We start from the raw sequence: 17916 nt of genomic DNA, 5'->3' as shown, positions 1-17916 counted from the left end.
ACTTTTAGCAGTTCATCTGTTAATTATTTTTCAAGAAAAAATTCTCAAGATGCCACATGAAAGGCATGCATTGCCTCCATGGACATCAAACAGCAAAGCAGAGGATACATCCATCATGACTCCTCGAGGATCATCTTTCATAACATTGTCTTGTCTTCACTTTCTAGAAATTTGATTTCTAAGCAGATAGGAAAAGTTAAATGCTTAGCTGACTCCCCTATATAGCTTGAGATGCTCATTTCAGAGGGTGTGTTTACCCGGGGGACCTTCTGCTCTCTAATTTCAGGTTTGCTCTTAAAATTAGCAAAGACTTGAGAGGCTCACCCCCAATTCCCTTCCATCTCTTCTTTCTCCCTGTACCATCTTCCTTTCCTCTAGCTATGCTTTCTTTTCCGGCTGCATCCTTTCTTCCTTAACCCTATAGCACTGAACTAGAAGTCCTAGGCCTGCTTAGGACTGCCCTTGCAACAGTGAAGTCTGCATTCTCTCTTGGCTTCATATTTCTTGGATTCAGATTCACGTCTGTATCATGAGATGCTCTGAAAGGTCACAAGCCTGACAGTCTATGATCCTTAGATGCTTCTGCAATACATACAGTGGCAAGGCTTGGAGGGGGCTGAATATTAAGGACTCAGAACCCTTTAGAAGGGGTACACATGTGTCTCAACCCTTCTCAAGCAATTCCCAGCACCTCAGTACTTTTCCCTAAGGTTTTTTTGTTTGTTTGTTTGTTTGTTTGTAATTAGAAAACATGCAACTCTACCAGCTACAAGCCCTATCTATTTAACTCATTACTCTTTACCCAGAGGTTGGTATCATCCTAGCTCTCAAGACCAGCTGATGTTTTACATCCGTTAGCCAGAAACAGTATGAAAACTGGAGGCCCAGTGTTAGCAGGCATTCAGGTCTGACCCTAAAAATGTTTCCCCAAATACCTGGTAACTAATCTAAGAAATATGAAAAAGAGCTAAGAAAGATTTCCGTAACAAATTTATACCATAATACAAAATTATATGCATTGAGATTACAATTATGTGGAAAAACATGCACATGAACAACTCCTGAAAGAAAACAATTAAAAATTAAAGTGCTTGTGCTAAGGTAGGGGAATTCTAAGATAAAAAAGTTTCGATGTTATGTTGTTTTTACATTTAAAAAATGCATATGCCATTACAACTTCTAATTTCTGTTGGCCTGTGCAACCTGTTTTCTGTTGAGTTCAGTTACTCCTTTTCTCTTCAATGGTTTTTTCTTGTTACAAACAGACTCACATGCATACATTTTCTAGGTGAATGTTCACCTTGCCCAGAAGTTACAAAAACAATGTAGGGCTTCCCTGGTGGCTCAGTGGTTGAGAATCTACCTGCCAATGCAGGGGACACAGGTTCGAGCCCTGGTCTGGGAAGATCCCACATGCCACGGAGCAACTAGGCCCATGAGCCACAACTACTGAGCCTGCGCGTCTGGAGCCTGTGCTCCGCAACAAGAGAGGCCGCGATAGTGAGAGGCCTGCGCACCGCGATGAAGAGTGGCCCCCGCTTGCCGCAACTGGAGAAAGCCCTCGCACAGAAACGAAGACCCAACACAGCCAAAAATAAATAAATAAATAAATTTTTTAAAAAACAAACAAAAAAAACAATGTAAACTTAAGTGTTTGATTTGAAGACTGAACAAGAAACAAGAGAATATCAGAATGAAGGGAAGAAAGAAGAAAAAATAGAGAATTGGTAGGATGGCACAGAGAACCAAGAGGCATTTAAGAAAGCATCCTAAAGGCATGTAAAATTTATACACATTTTGTATATCAAGTCTGAACTTGGGTTTTAAAGAAGCTGAAAGTCAAGGTCTTCATAAGAGAGAAAGAAACCCCTTTTTGGTTGGAGGGGCTGATTTAAAAGCTTAAAGTAGAGAAAGGAGGCAGGAATGAATCAGCAGGGATCCTCAAAACTTTGCAAAATCTACTGCAAGTGTTATACCCTGAGGAACAGTGTGTCGAAATAATCTATCTAAGGTCACGAAACCCAGCCATAGAACCAGGAACAAAACCTAGGGCTGCCATCTTATCCCTGGATCATTTCATGGGATTCCCATATCATTTCATCCCATTTCATCCCATATCATGGGATCCCTGCTGAGGTGGTCAGCAGAATGGGCCCTGGACTCTTCATGACTAAGCCTAGATTTTTCATGCCAAAGCCTCATTTGCCCTAAAATGTGAAATGCTCAGTTTGTGTTCTACCTCACTGAAATACTAAAACAGTTTCTCATCAATAGTGAGCACATTGACATTAAATGGGTCACAATAAAAGAGTGATAGGTCTAGAAACAATACCAAGAAATAATGGAATCTACAAGGAAGGCTGAAAAAGAAGAAAAGGTAATGAATTCAACAAAGACACTTGAGCTTCCTAAATAGAGGCAATGGCTGCCCACCCAAGATGTCCTTGGTGTAACTGACACTTTCCTGCAGCCATTTCAGGAAGGGTTCAGGTGGTTACTACAATGAGCAAGATTAGCTCCCACCCTTTGTGGAGGGGCAGCTTCCAGGGCCAAGACTTGGAGTTTCTCAGCCTTGCTGTCTGAAGGGAGATGGTGTGAATGTTGCTGATGACACAATACATACTTGGTGAAGAGAAGCGAATGTTAACTTCAGTCAACCAGTGAAGCCCCCACTAAGATTTCTCAAGTCTTCTGTGACACCTCACCATGTGAATGAACCAGGAAGACAGTGTTGATTTTTGCTTTTTTTAATATTTATTTATTTATTTGTTTTTGGCTGTGTTGGGTCTTAGTTCCTGCCCACGGGCTTTCTCTAGTTGCGGCGAGTGGGGGCTACTCTTCATTGCTGTGCACGGTCTTCTCACTGCAGTGGCTTCTCTTGTTGTGGAGCATGTGCTCTAGGCGTGCAGGCTTCAGTAGTTGGGGCACGTGGGCTCCAGTAGTTGTGGCTCATGGGCTCTAGAGCGCAGGCTCAGTAGTTGTGGCGCACAGGCTTAGTTGCTCTGCGGCATGTGGGATCTTCCTGGACCAGGGCTCGAACTCGTGTCCCCTGCATTGGCAGGTGGATTCTCAACCACTGTGCCACCTGGGAAGCCCTGATTTTTGCTTTTTTCTTTTTTTTAACATCTTTATTGGAGTATAATTGCTTTACAATGGTGTGTTAGTTTCTGCTTTATAACAAAGTGAATCCGTTATACATATACATATGTTCCCATATCTCTTCCCTCTTACATCTCCCTCCCTCCCACCCTCCCTATCCCACCCCTCTAGGTGGTCACAAAGCACCGAGCTGAGCTCCCTGTGCTATGCGGCTACTTCCCAGTAGCTATCTATTTTACGTTTGGTAGTGTATACATGTCCATGCCACTCTCTCACCTTGTAACAACTTACCCTTCCCCCTCCCCATATCCTCAAGTCCATTCTCTGGTAGGTCTGTGTCTTTATTCCCATCTTGCCACTAGGTTCTTCATGACCTTTTTTTTTCCCCTTAGATTACATATATATGTGTTAGCATACTGTATTTGTTTTTCTCTTTCTGACTTACTTCACTCTGTATGACAGACTCTAACTCCATCCACCTCACTACAAATAACTCCATTTCGTTTCTTTTTATGGCTGAGTAATATTCCATTGTATATATGTGCCACATCTTCTTTATCCATTCATCCAATGATGGACATTTAGGTTGCTTCCATGTCCTGGCTATTGTAAATAGAGCTGCAATGAACATTTTGGTACATGACTCTTTTTGAATTATGGTTTTCTCAGGGTATATGCCCAGTAGTGGGATTGCTGGGTCGTATGGTAGTTCTATTTTTAGTTTTTTAAGGAACCTCCATACTGTTCTCCATAGTGGCTGTATCAATTTACATTCCCACCAACAGTGCAAGAGTGTTCCCTTTTCTCCACACCCTCTCCAGCATTTATTATTTGTAGGCTTTTTGATGATGGCCATTCTGACTGGTGTGAGATGATATCTCATTGTAGTTTTGATTTGCATTTCTCTAATGATTAATGATGTTGAGCATTCTTTCATGTGTTTGTTGGCAATCTGTATATCTTCTCTGGAGAAATGTCTATTTAGGTCTTCTGCCCATTTTTGGATTGGGTTGTTTGTTTTTTTGATATTGAGCTGCATGAGCTGCTTGTAAATCTTGGAGATTAATCCTTTGTCAGTTGCTTCATTTGCAACTATTTTCTCCCATTCTGAGGGCTGTCTTTTGGTCTTGTTTATGGTTTCCTTTGCTGTGCAAAAGCTTTTAAGTTTCATTAGGTCCCATTTGTTTATTTGTGTTTTTATTTCCATTTCTCTAGGAGCTGGGTCAAAAAGGATCTTGCTGTGATTTATGTCGTACAGTGTTCTGCCTATGTTTTCCTCTAAGAGTTTGATAGTGCCTGGCCTTACATTTAGGTCCTTACTGATTTTTGCTTTTATTTCTCAAAAAATTTAGGAACTTTCTTGGACTTGGAACCATTTAGGCAGAACCTTACTAGCAAGCTTCTCCTCTTGGTAATATTTGAATTTGAATGCTTTGCTAGCAAAATGGAGCCCTTATTTTGACCACTTTTAAAAGATATAGCCTACAAGCTATCACAGAAACCTAGAATATTTTGCTACGGTAGGAGATAGAAAAAGCAAATGTGTCAATCAGGGTATGCAAATGATGAAAGATACAACCCCCAATCCCCAATTAATGCGGACTAATATAGTAAAGGTTCATTGCTTGTTCATGGCTCTGTTCAACATGGTTTGGTGGTGGGGTTGGCTTCCTGCAGCCATTCAGGGACCCTGGGTCCTTCCATTTGGTGGCACTATTATCTTCAACAAGTGGCCTCCAAAATCCCTGCTGAACTGGGAGAGTGAGCAAAGGATTTAAGATGCCAGGTATGGAAGTGGTGAATATCACATCCACCCACATTCCAGTGGGCAGAACTTGGTCCAGGGCCCCACCTACCAGTATGAAGCCTGGAAAGATATGTCTAAGTGCTGTGCTCAGGAAGAAGAGGAGAGCATGGTGTTAGTGCTGTTTTCTTCCCAATGTGCTGAATTAAAGATGAATCATTCATCTTAAGTTTATTCTTGCACAGCTGTGATCGGAGGCCTGGGGGGAGTCTTTGGTAGTCAGATTTATTCTCCTATGCTTGTATCCCGGTGTTTCCCCTGCATTTTTAGACGAGAAGCACCCTGTTGTATGTGTGTAGTTTGGGATGGCATTGCTATCTTGGAAGTGTCTGTGGACATACATGGGAGCATAAAGAGTCAGCAGCCTATACTGTTACAGAAAATCGAACACTTGAAGCAAGTGTATTAAAAAGTGTCTTTCTGGAACTCTTGCCACAAGGAGAGGGCTATTGATTCCATCGTCATGGGAGAAAATGGAATCTGTGCAATCAGCTTTTGAAGTGGCTGCAACTGCAAACTCTGGAGCCTTTGGGAGGAAAAAAAAGATGAAAAGAAACATAAGTCATAGCTCTATCTGCAGTCAGCCTGTCCTGATGGCATAAGTGATTTCAGAAGAAAGAGTTATAATGAGGGAAAGAGAAAAAGGATGGGACAAGCAAGAGAAGTATACTTGTTCTTTTTAGCACCAATACTCTGTAAGGAAAAATACAGGAGTTGGTGGTACCGTGGGGATTTACAAATACTTCAAGCCAGAAGGCAAAACCACACCATGAAGATATAAGTTAGAAGAAGTTGGAGAGTTGCCCAGCTTCTTCCTACTGCATGAGACTCCTTTCTGTCTTTTCCTATGTGAAGTGGGGAGAGAGCATCACACTGCAGCAAAAGACCAGGCTATGTCCTCAACAAGTTCTACTGGGTTTGTGTTTTCCACAGCTTGGGGACAGTATGTATTAGGTGTGTGACCTAATTTTTTCCCTTAATTCTAAAGCAACAAATATAAGACAGAAGCCCTCTCTCATGACCATTCTGCACACCAAAAGATTTAGTGGCATTTCCTCTAGAAACTTTCAGAAGAAATGGCTAAAGAGCTTTGTTTGATATGCAGGGGCTTATTTACTATGTTATGATAAGAATAAAAGGCATAATTTGAAATTGCATGTATGCTACAACCTCAAAAAGTACAGAAAGTCTAGTAAAATATCTTGGAGGGAAATCTGCTAAAATATTAGCTATTATTGCCTTTAGGTTAATATCGTGTCTCCTTTTAAAAAAAACTCCTTGAGCTACTTTTTCAAATCAGAGAAAGATAAAGAAATGAGGGAAATGTTAATGTTTGATGATGAATAAAAATTATGCATGTTTTACAATTTTAGAAAAAATTAGAAAAGCAAAAAAGAAATAACTTAATTTTCTTCACACAGAAACCATCACCTCTAACATTTGGTATTTGCTTACTTTGCTTTTATATATCTTATACTATTTTTTAAAGGTGAAAATAACATGTGCACAGGGCAAAGGAGCTGAACAGACATTTCTCCAAAGACAGTATACAAATTGCCAATAAGTACATGAAAAGATACTCAACATTATTAGCTATTAGGAAAATGTAAATCAAAACCACAACAAAATGCCATTTCACACCCACTAGGATGGCTAGATCGGAAAGACATCATAACAAGTGTTAGTGAAGATGTGGAGAAGCGAACTCTCATACACTGCTGGTGGGGATATAAAAAAGGTGCAGTTGCTTTGGAAAACAGTCTGACAGTTCCTCAAAAGGTTAAACATAGAGTTACCATATGACTCAGCAATTTCACTGCTAGAGTAATATGCCCAAGAGAAATGAAAACTTGCATCCACAGGAAAACGTGTATACAAATGTTCATAGTAGCATTATTTACAATAGCCAAAAAGTAAAAACAATCCAAATCTCCATTAACTGATGAATGGGTAAACAAAATGTGGTATATCCATATAAAGGAATATTATACAATGGAATAGTACTCAGCCATAAAAAGGAACGAAACTGGGTCATTTGTAGAGATGTGGATGAATCTAGAGACTGTCATACAGAGTGAAGTAAGTCAGAAAGAGAAAAACAAATATCGTATATTAACGCATATATGTGGAACCTAGAAAAATGGTACAGATGAACCAGTTTGCAGGGCAGAAATTGAGACTCAGATGTAGAGAACAAACGTATGGACACCAAGGGGGGAAAGTGGAAGGGGTTGGTGGTGGTGGGATGAATTGGGAGATTGGGATTGACATGTATACACTAATATGTATAAAATGGATAACTAATAAGAACATGCTGTATAAAAAAATAAATAAAATAAAATTCAAATATTCAAAAAAACCCAAAAAACAAAAAAAAAATGTGGTATATCCATATAAAGGAATATTATTCAGCAATAAAAAGGAATGGAGTACTGATACGTGTTACTACATGGATGAACTTTGAAACATTATGCTAATTCAAAGAAAGCCAGATATAAAAATCTAAGGTTGTTTGATTCTATTTATATGAAATGTTGAAAATGGGCAAATCTATAAAGACAGAAAATAGATTAGTGGTTGCCTAGGGCTGGGGAGAGGGGAACTTCCTGGGGAAATGGGAGTGACTGCTAATAGGTACTGGATTTTGCCGGGGGATGATGAAAACGCTCTGAAGTTGATAGCAGTGATGAATGTACAAAGTCTGTGAATATACTGAAAAACATTGAATTGTACACTTTAAGTGGGTGAATGGAATGGTATGTAAATTAATCTCAATAAAGCAGTTTTTTAAAAAGGAAAAAAATAACATACATATGTCAAAAAATTCAAACCATATAAGAATCTAAAATTAAAAGTAAGATTTTCCTTCCTACTCACTATCCAACCTCTAGTTCTAGAGAAGACCATTTTTAAGTTTCTGGTTTTTCTTCATGTGGCTCTCATTTTAACATTAAATAATATAGTTATACTTTTGTTAATTGAGCTATCAAATTAAAAAGTATCTGACTTGCTGCTCTGAAAGAGAAGAAAATTAACACGGTTTTACTAACTCTCATATCCTCTCCTCCTTTCTGCCTCCCAATTTTTGTGTTTCTTATTTTTGTAATAGTTTCCACTTTTATAATTTTAATAATATACTCAAGCCTCTATTTCTTGATTTATCAATCTTAGACACCATCTATTAACTAGAAGGAGGTAGACCTTAGATGCTTCATAACTACATAAACTACATGGGAGAAATTCAATTAAATAAAATACTGAGTTTTATCAACAGAAGACTGCTTCCTACCCTGTTTAATTATGACATCAGAACTTAAAATGTTTCTCAAAATTTGGCTAAGTGATAAAAAATTTATGTGAGAATTGACCATAGTGTATAAGAACGCTGTGCTGCTTGGGGGCCAAGAATAGAGAGACCAAATACTAGCCTCACCTTAAATTCATCATAGTATTTACCCAATAGGCATTATTTAATCAATTTTAAGAAGAGACCACTTATGCTGATGGGAAGCTGTCAAGCATCCAAATGAAAGTTGGATGATAACCATTGTGGCTTCCTTTGAACTCAGAGAGTCTGTGAGTCTGGAACTTTGGGTTTGTAAGAAGGATGCTCAGCTATATCCTGTTAGCACTGGACCTCAAGTCTGGATGCTGTGGTGATTATCTTGGACCAGGTGGCAAAGAGAGGATGACAGAGTCTAGTTCAAGATTGGGGCATCCTGTGGGACAGAGGAGATGGAGAAGAGTGGGAAGGGACAGTAGTTCTTACATATTCTATAGGTATTCCAATGATAATTACCTGAAACAAATGCTTAACCTCAGCAGCAATAAAGGGAAAACGCAAAGTGAGAGCTCTAAGGTACCTCTGAATCCCTGTTAAGGGACATGGAGTAGACATTGGCTGCCTACATACTGTGTATCAGGCCCTGTGCCAGCTGCTTCTCCTGAACTATCTCATGCAATCCCCAACCCAGGAAATTAGTCTTATTTACATTCTCAAATGAAGCAGTTGAGGCAGAAAGGCTAAGTCCCTAAGCTAACAGGGCTGAGATTCTCCATGGCTCCAAATACCTTAAATTACTGAAAGCAAAGGAATAATACAAAACCCAGTGTTGATGGGGTTTTGGGGGAACAGATACACCAAATGAACACTGGCATAGTCTTTCCAGAGAGCAACTAACAAGAAGCATACACTTATTAATACCTATGTCCCAGACATCCTACTTTGGGGAATATATTCTAAGAAAATTACATAACTTAAAAAATAATGATTGTTCAAAACTATTCATTGCATTGATATTAATAGTGACAAGAAATAAACTCAACAGTCAACAACTAAAGACATTATGTTACAGACTATCACTAGAAGGAAATATTATTTGGACTATATTGATGTGCAAAAAGATGTACATGAATTAAAGACAAAAAAGATGGAACACAATAGACAGTTTGTGAAGAGTGAACACTACTATAAAAAACGTTGGTACAACATTGATGTGTCATATTTGCACTGTTCACAAGTCAATTCTGATTTTTTTGTTAATTGCATTATTTTTCCCATAGAGTGAAGTGCATAACAGTACATTGATTTAAAATTCCCAAAACTAATTTTGCACTCTATGATTAAATGTCCTTCCCTCTCTGGAGCTGGGGTCCATTTGAGGGTTTGAAGAGGGGTGTGAGAGACAGGGGCAGCACCATGATGCTTCTGAAATCAAAAATGCATCACCCCCAAAACCTCTCGTGTTTATGTTCCTGAAGACTTTCCCGTTGGAAAGAGACAGACTCTGCTGTGATATCAGTGATGCTCTCTAAGATCAGGGGGAAATCAGCAATGTCTTTGACCTGCCTCTGAATTGATCTGTTTATAAACATACCCATAAATGTTGTTCGGGAAGAATTTGCATTGAAATTCCATGCCTGCAGAAAGGACCGAGTCATCTCGTCTTAATAAATCTCCAACCTGATGGAGGTATTACCTGTGGTCTTCGCATTGGTCTTGTATACTCCCACCCTAAGCCTTGCTACAAGCCTTTCCTCCATCCTGGAATGCTCCTGCTATTCACATCCCATGGGTCTTTTTTTTCTTTTTTTTTTTTAGATTCTTTTCCCATACAGGCCATTACAGAGAATTGAGTAGAGTTCCCTGTGCTATACAGCAGGTTCTTATTAGTTATCTATTTTATATATAATAGTGTGTATATGTCAATCCCAATCTCCTAGTTTATCCCTTGCTCCCCTTATCCCCTGGTAACCATAAGTTTGTTTCCTACATCCATGACTCTACTTCTGTTTTATAAATAAGTTCATTTGTACCGTTTTTTAAAGATTCCACATATAAGCAATATCATATCACATCCCATGACCACCTTAACATTCAAGACCCCCTTAACTTTTCCTCTTTCGAAGGAGTCTTCACAGGAAGCCATCGCCACCACTTGTGATTCCCATAGCACTTAGAGTACACTCACTTTTCTGCACCCGTTTCACAGCGAGATGGCAAACTCCCTGTGGTGAGAGGCCCCAGGTTTGTAAGCTGCCCAAACTACATCAGTGCTTACCAAGTGCTTTGAAATATGGCACAAAGTGTTCAATCAATATTTGTGAAGCTGGGACTTCCCTGGTGGCGCAGTGGTTAAGAATCCGCCTGCCAATGCAGGGGACACAGGTTCGATCCCTGGTCCGGGAAGATCCCACACGCCGCGGAGCAACTAAACCCACGCGCCACAACTACTGAGCCCGTGTGCCACAACTACTGAAGCCCATCCTCCGCAACGAGAAGCCACCGCAATGAGAAGCCTGCACACTGCAACAAAGAGTAGCCCCCGCTCGCTGCAACTAGAGAAAGGCCACAGGCAGCAGCAAAGACCCAGCGCAGCCAAAAATAAATAAATTAATTAATTAATTAAAAAAAAATTTTGTGAAGCTGTCACCCATTTCTTCTAAAAGAGGTCTCTTTTGCCCAGGGTTCCTTTAGTTAGAATATTAGCATTTCAATCATTAGTGTTTTGAGTAGACAGATGGATCTGGAATCAAATGTTCCCGCTCACATTTTTCTTGAGACTTTGGGCAAATTTTGTAACTTTTCAAAGTCCATTTCCTCTTTCATTAAATAGGGATATAAGACATCTTACAGGAGTACAGTAAGGATTAAAACTACTCAGTCTTCAAGTCTCAGCTTAAATATTATTTTCTTTGGGATCCTTTTCCTCATACCCCTCCTCACCTCCAAGTCTCGATGGGGCAGTGTGTCTCTCCTCTGTGCTTTCCCAACTCTCTGAACCAGTGCTGTCCAATAGAACTTAGTGCAATGATTCCATTCTGTAATCTGTGCTACCCAATAGGTAGCCGCTAGCCACATATGGTTATTGAGCATTTTAAAAGTGGCTACAAAGACTGACAGATTGAATTTTAAGTGTTATTTAACTGTAATTAATTTAAATTGAAATAGCCCTATGTGGCTAGTGACCACTGGATGGACCACACAGCTCTCAACAATTCCCATTATAGCACTTAACGCACTGTGGTTCATCTTTCACAAGACTGAGATACAGAGCGAAATTCATTTTGACTGTGATGATCACTGCTGTATTCATAGCACCTAGCCCGGGGTCTGGTACACAGGAAGCTCTCAGTAGGGCAGCTATCCTAATCTTCAACATCATCTCATCACTCTTTGCATCCCACAGCTTAGATTAGCACACGCTGTAGATGCTCACTAACTGCTGCTAATTGACTTAATTGATTCCTAGGCTTACAAGCCAACCAATTATCTGCTCCTGGAGAATGTTCAAGCGAAGGGAGTTGCATAAATGTCTTTCTGATATATTTCCTTGTGTGCGGCATAGAGGTTAGAAACATCTGCTTAGACTCAAACCCTGACCACATGACCTCTAGTACGGAAACTTTCTATGCCTTAGCTGATTATTCCTCTGTAAGATGGGGACATTAATAGCCCTGCCTCCTTGAGTTGTTGCAAGGATTATATATGTGTTGAGGTTTACAACTATCATTTTATAGGAAATATAGAGATCAGAAGACCATGTTAAATGACATCATAAAGATTCAAAATCCAGACTGTAGGAAACTCTTGCTAGGAAACAGAGGCAGCCATCGTGTGGTCATTAGGAAATAAATCTAAGAACCAAGACAAGACTCTGAGATTGGTAATCTTGCTGCAAGGGAGGCTAGGAGAAATATCTGGTATTGTCACTCTTTATAGTAAAGGGCAGGCTCTCAGGAGAGGAAGAAGTACTAGAGAGTGACTTTGTGTAGCGATCCATAATGTGAGCTCTACAGCCTTTGGTAAAACCCCAGTCGCAACTGCCTTCAACTTTGCATGGACCTAAGCGTGCGCAGTTTCAGCAAAGAGGGCCCCCAAGCTTCAAATTCTGTCTGTAAGATGTTGGTAAGTCAGGCACAAGCACTGTGTCAGTTAGGGGGTCTCAATTTTTCCTTGAGTGGCAACTGTAACAAAAGTTCAGGCCTTTACTCATACTGAAATGAAAGTGTGAAAATAAGGGTTGGGATGGGGAGAGAACGCAACAGCTGGAAAAAATTGCCTGGTTCTTCTCTTAAGAGTTCCTTGGAGCCCCCAAAATGACAGTCTGGGGTTACCCTTTCATCTTCTCAGGATCTATCATTCTTAGGCTTCCCAGCTTGTTCTCCAACTTGGGTCTCCTGAAGTATGGCTGATATATTTTTAAATTCTGTTTTAGAAGACTTTTCTAAATCCTTTTTATTTTATAAAATTAAGCAAAATAATTAGGGCATACATAAAACTACAAAAACAGTATCACTTCAACAAAATCCTAACTCTCTCCACTTTTGTACATCTATTCTGCCATTACCTTGGCCCAAGGCACCATCACCTCTTGCTTGGATGACCTCAGGAAACTTTCAACTAAGTCTTCTTGCTTCCACTTTTGCCTCCTTAAAATTCATTTGCCAAACACTGCGCAGTGCGATCTTTTTTTTTTTTTTTTTTTTTTTTATTTATTTATTTATTCATTTCTGGCTGTGTTGGGTCTTCGTTTCTGTGCGAGGGCTTTCTCTAGTTCTGGCAAGCGGGGGCCACTCTTCATCGCGGTGCACGGGCCTCTCACTATCACGGCCTCTCTTGTTGCGGAGCACAGGCTCCAGACGCGCAGGCTCAGTAGTTGTGGCTCACGGGCCTAGTTGCTCCGCGGCATGTGGGATCTTCCCAGACCAGGGCTCAAACCCGTGTCCCCTGCATTGGCAGGCAGACTCTCAACCACTGCGCCACCAGGGAAGCCCGCAGTGCGATCTTTAAACCAGTGGAAATCAGATTTTGTCCCTCTGCTGTTTAAAATATTCTAAAGTCTTTTTAATGTCTTAGAGTAAAAGTTAAGAATAAAAGTTAAATTCTTTACTGTGGCCCTCAAGGCCCTACATGGTGTGATCACAAAATATACATCTTTGGTGTCTTTGCAGACCACTCTATCCCTTGCTCCCCAAAGTTTCAGACACACTTGTCGTTTTCTTTCTGTTTCATGAACATGCTAAACTATTCTGCACTCACGGAACTTAAACTTGCTGTTCCTTCTGCCAGGAAAGCCCTTAACCTGGATCTTCCCTGGTTGTCTTCTTCCCTTCATGTAAACCTTGACTCCCGTGTCATTTCCTGCAAGAGGACTTTCCTGACCATTGTACAGAAAGGTTTATGGTAACGATCTTCCATCTAAAACACACACATGCACACTGGTTTTACTCAATGTATTAATACATATGGGGTGAAGGGCTTAGAACAGCACATTGTTAAGTCCGGTATTTTTAGGTATTATTTTTTCCATTATACCACATATAGTCTAAATTTCTCTTGCATATTTATGTATTTACTTTTCCATGGTTGGTTTACCTTCCTCATTGTTAGCTCCATAAAGGTAGAGATCTTGATTTTTTTGGTTTTGTTTATTTATATATCTCTAGCACCTAGAATAAAGCCTGGCACATAGTCGGTACTCAATAATCATTGCTGAAAAGATGAATTAACTATAGAAAAAAATATATATGACAAAGAAAAAAAAGAATAGAAGATAACCACCAATAACTCTGCATAGGGGGACTTTTGTTTTCTTCTCTCTAGCTTTTCAGATATTCCAATTTTTTACAAAGATCAAAGATCAATTTTTTTACAAAGATTTTTACTTTTCTGAATCATAAAAAAGAGTTAATTTTTGTAAAAGGAGTTATGTTGCCTTGCTGTATGAAACGTCAATTGATCGATTTCTGCAGGCATACTGGAGGTTGCAATCTCTGGATCTGTGCTTAACCACCTCTTAAATCAGAAATCTTCTGACATTCTTCAGGAAGAATGCTCAGTGCTGTGTCCCTTAGTGTGTGAACACACATGCGGGCCCTGGTGAGAGCCCCCTGGGAGGTCTGACAAGTCTCATTCCATCAGCAGCCACGTGCCATGTGACTAACCACCTGCCTCTTTATCTCTAGCTCCTTAAGTCAGGAGTTCTGTCTGGCTACAGAGCTTGACACTGTGGAGGTCAGCCAAGGTCAGGGCTCCAGTAAGAATGACTCACACCCCGCTCCACGCTCTCCGCTGGGCACAGGCTGCAGCACGATGAACACTGTGATTTTCCATGCTCGGCTCCCAGGATGTGAGGCTCAGTCCCTGAAATACTGATCCATGCAAAAAACCTGAAGTAGCCCCCAAAGAGGGTGTTTGACATTTAGGGGAAAAAAAAAGAAGCTTTTACTTCTGATCCTATCCAGTGTGGTGCTGATTCGAAGTTGACTGCACAGTGCAAACGTGCTTTTTCAAGCTTGTCCAAAGGAGGGCAATCATTATGATTTTTTTAAAAATAATGATCGTGAAAGATCGCAAACACACATAGTGTTAATAATACAGTTTAAAAATTGCAATACCAGGGTGAAGCTTATTAAGATTCTTACATGCCTCCCTTGCTTTGGAGTCTCTTGCCTTAAAAAAAAAATTACAGATACAGTATACCCACCCTCAATTCCATTCCTTTCCTTCCTCCCCAGTGTCAAACAGTATCATAGAGTTTATCATTGTTCCACATAGTTTTATATATCCATGTATACATCAATTTTGTTAAAATGTTATGATTATTTTAAGCTTTCATATAAAGGTTACCATACCTCACATATCATTTTGCAACTTGTTGTTCAGCATTATATTTACAAGATTTATCTTTATTGATACATGAGATGGTCAGTTTTCTGTGTCAACTTGACTACAGTGCCCAGTCATTCAATGAAACACTGATCTAGGTGTTCTGTGAAGGTATTTTGTAGGTGTGATTAAACTCCATAATCAGTTGACTTTAAGTAAAGGAGATCATCCTAGATAATGTGGATGGACCAGAGTCAGTCAGTTGAAATTTATACTCCTATCAATAGGCCATGAGAGTTCCAGTTTTTCCACATCTTCCACACCACTTGGAGTTGTAAAACTTATATTTATAATCTGGTGGATGTAAAACTATTTCGTTGCCGTTTTAATTTCTATTTCTCTAATGTATAATAGTGAAAAGCATCTTATCATGTGATTATTTTCTGTCCATATAGCCTCTTTGGTAAGGTGTTTGTTCAAAACTTTTGCCCATTTGAAAAACTGGGGTTTGTTCTCTTATTATTGAGTTTTGTAAACTCTTTATATCATAGATACAAGTCCTTTGTTGGATATATGATTTGCAAATATTTTCTCCCTGTCTGTGCCTTGTCTTCTCACTCTCTGAAGCGTCTTTTGCAGAGCAGAAGTTTTTAATTTTGATGAAGCAAAGTTCATCAGTTTGCTCTTTTATGGATCATGTTGCTGGTGACATGTCTAAGAAATCCTTGCTTAACCCGAGGTTACAAGGATTTTCCCCCCTATTTTATCTTCTACAAGTTTTATAGTTTTAGGTTTTACAGTTAGGTCTATGATGCATTTTTAGTTAATTGCTGTACATAATACAGGATATGAGTTGAATTTCATTTTTTTTGCTTACGGACGTCCAGTTGTTCTAGCACTATTTGTTGAAAAGACTATTTTGTATCTTTGTCAAAAATCAGTTGACCATACATGTGTGGGTCAATTTCTGGGCTCTCTGTTCTGTTTCAGTGATCTATTTGTCTATCCTTTTGCCAATACCACACTGTCTTGATTACTGGAGATTTATAGCAATTCTTGAAATCAGGTGGCATGACTCTTCAAGTTGGTTCCTCTTTTTCAAAGTTGTTTTGACTAATCTAATTCCTTTGCCTTCTCATATCCGTTTTAGATTCGGCTTGTTGGTATCTACAAAAAATTCTGCTGAGATTTTGATTAGGATTATGTCAAATCTGTAGATTAATTTGGGGAGAACTGAGATTATTACAATGAACATGCTATGTGCCTTTTTTTAATTTATTTTTTTATTGAAGTATAGTTGATTTCTAATGTATATATATATTCTTTTCCATTATGGTTTATCCCAGGGCTATGTGTCTTTTGACATATTTAGTTCACTGTTTCTTTTATCAGTGTTTTCCAGTTTTCACCATACGGATCCTACACATATTTTGTTAGATTTATACCTAAGTATTCTTTTTTGGGGTGCAGTTTGTCAGTGGTACTTTGAAAAAGGTTGCTTTCCAACTATGACATATAGAATGGATAAACAACAAGGTCCTACTGTATAGCACTGGGAACTATATTCAATATCCTGAGATAAACCATAATGGAAAAGAATATAAAAAAGAATGTATATATGTGTATAACTGAGTCACTTTGCTGTACATCAGAAATTAACACAATGTTGTAAATCAACTATTAAAAAATTAAAATAAAAAAATAAAAAAGGTTGCTTTCCTGTTGCTAGTGTACAGAAATATAATTGATTTTTGTATATTGACCTTGAATCCTGCAACATTGCTAAGCCCATTACTTCTAGAAATTTTTCCTTTGCCAACTTATACATTGGTTTGTGGGTTTTTTAAATTGATTTGCAAGAGTCCTTTATATATTCTGTATATTTATTCATTGGCCAAATACTTATTGAGTGCCTGCTATGTATCAGGTACTATATTAGCACACTAATCTTGAGTCAACTTTGTTCATTGCTAAATACTTCAAGAAGCAGTTATTCATCTCAATTATATAAATACTTATACCGTACATACACATCCATTAAATCACTTATTCAAAAATTTTATTGAGTACCTACTATAGGCCAGGTAATAGTTTAGCTACTGGAGATATAGCACAAAAACACACACACAAAATGAAGAGCCCTGCTCTAATGGAGGAGAGAGACAATAAATAAACAAGTAAATAAATAAGCTAATTTCAGGTAGTGAAATGCTTTGGAGAAAATAAGTCAAGGTAATAGGACAGAGGGGACAGGTGAGAAGACAGAGAAAAAGGTGGTATTAGATACAGTGGTTGCGGAAAACCTCTCCTGAGGGGCATCATTTAAGCCAAGCTGAGTGAGAAGAACAAACTGAGGCAAGAGCCCTCCAGGAAGAGAAAACAGCAAGTGCAAAGGTCCTGGGGTGAGAATGAGCTTGGTATGACTGAGGCACAGGAAGGGGGCCAGAGTGTCTGGAGTTTCATTAAGCAGGGGATGGTGATACAAAAGAGCCTAAAGAGGCAAAGAGGGGCTGCAGGTAGGGAGAGGCCATGATAAAGGAGACTCAATTCTCAGTCCTTAAAAAATAGCAATGCCTGGGCCAAGCATCTCTGACACAAAGGTGAGTGAGACACAGCCTAGCCCTCAGGAGGCCGTGATCTAGTGAGAGACAAACACATGAACAAATGCACTACAGTGGGCAAACTACTGTAATTGAGGTAGGTGTGTAGGAGGAGTAGAGGTAGGAGGCAAGAGAGAGGCAAGAATTATCCTTTATTTGTATTTTGTAAGATAGAACTTCTATAGCCTTCTATTTAAGCCCCAAAGTAGAAAACTTCCCTTAAAAATAATACACACACATATATATTATGTATATATAATATATGGTACTATCTTATTTTCAAATTCTGATGACTAGGTAGA

The sequence above is a fragment of the Balaenoptera ricei genome, chromosome 6 (assembly GCF_028023285.1).
Source record: "Balaenoptera ricei isolate mBalRic1 chromosome 6, mBalRic1.hap2, whole genome shotgun sequence".
NCBI classification, from domain to species: Eukaryota; Metazoa; Chordata; class Mammalia; order Artiodactyla; family Balaenopteridae; genus Balaenoptera; species Balaenoptera ricei.
The sequence above is the reverse complement of the archived record's forward strand: the minus strand, read 5'-3'. Positions refer to the sequence as shown.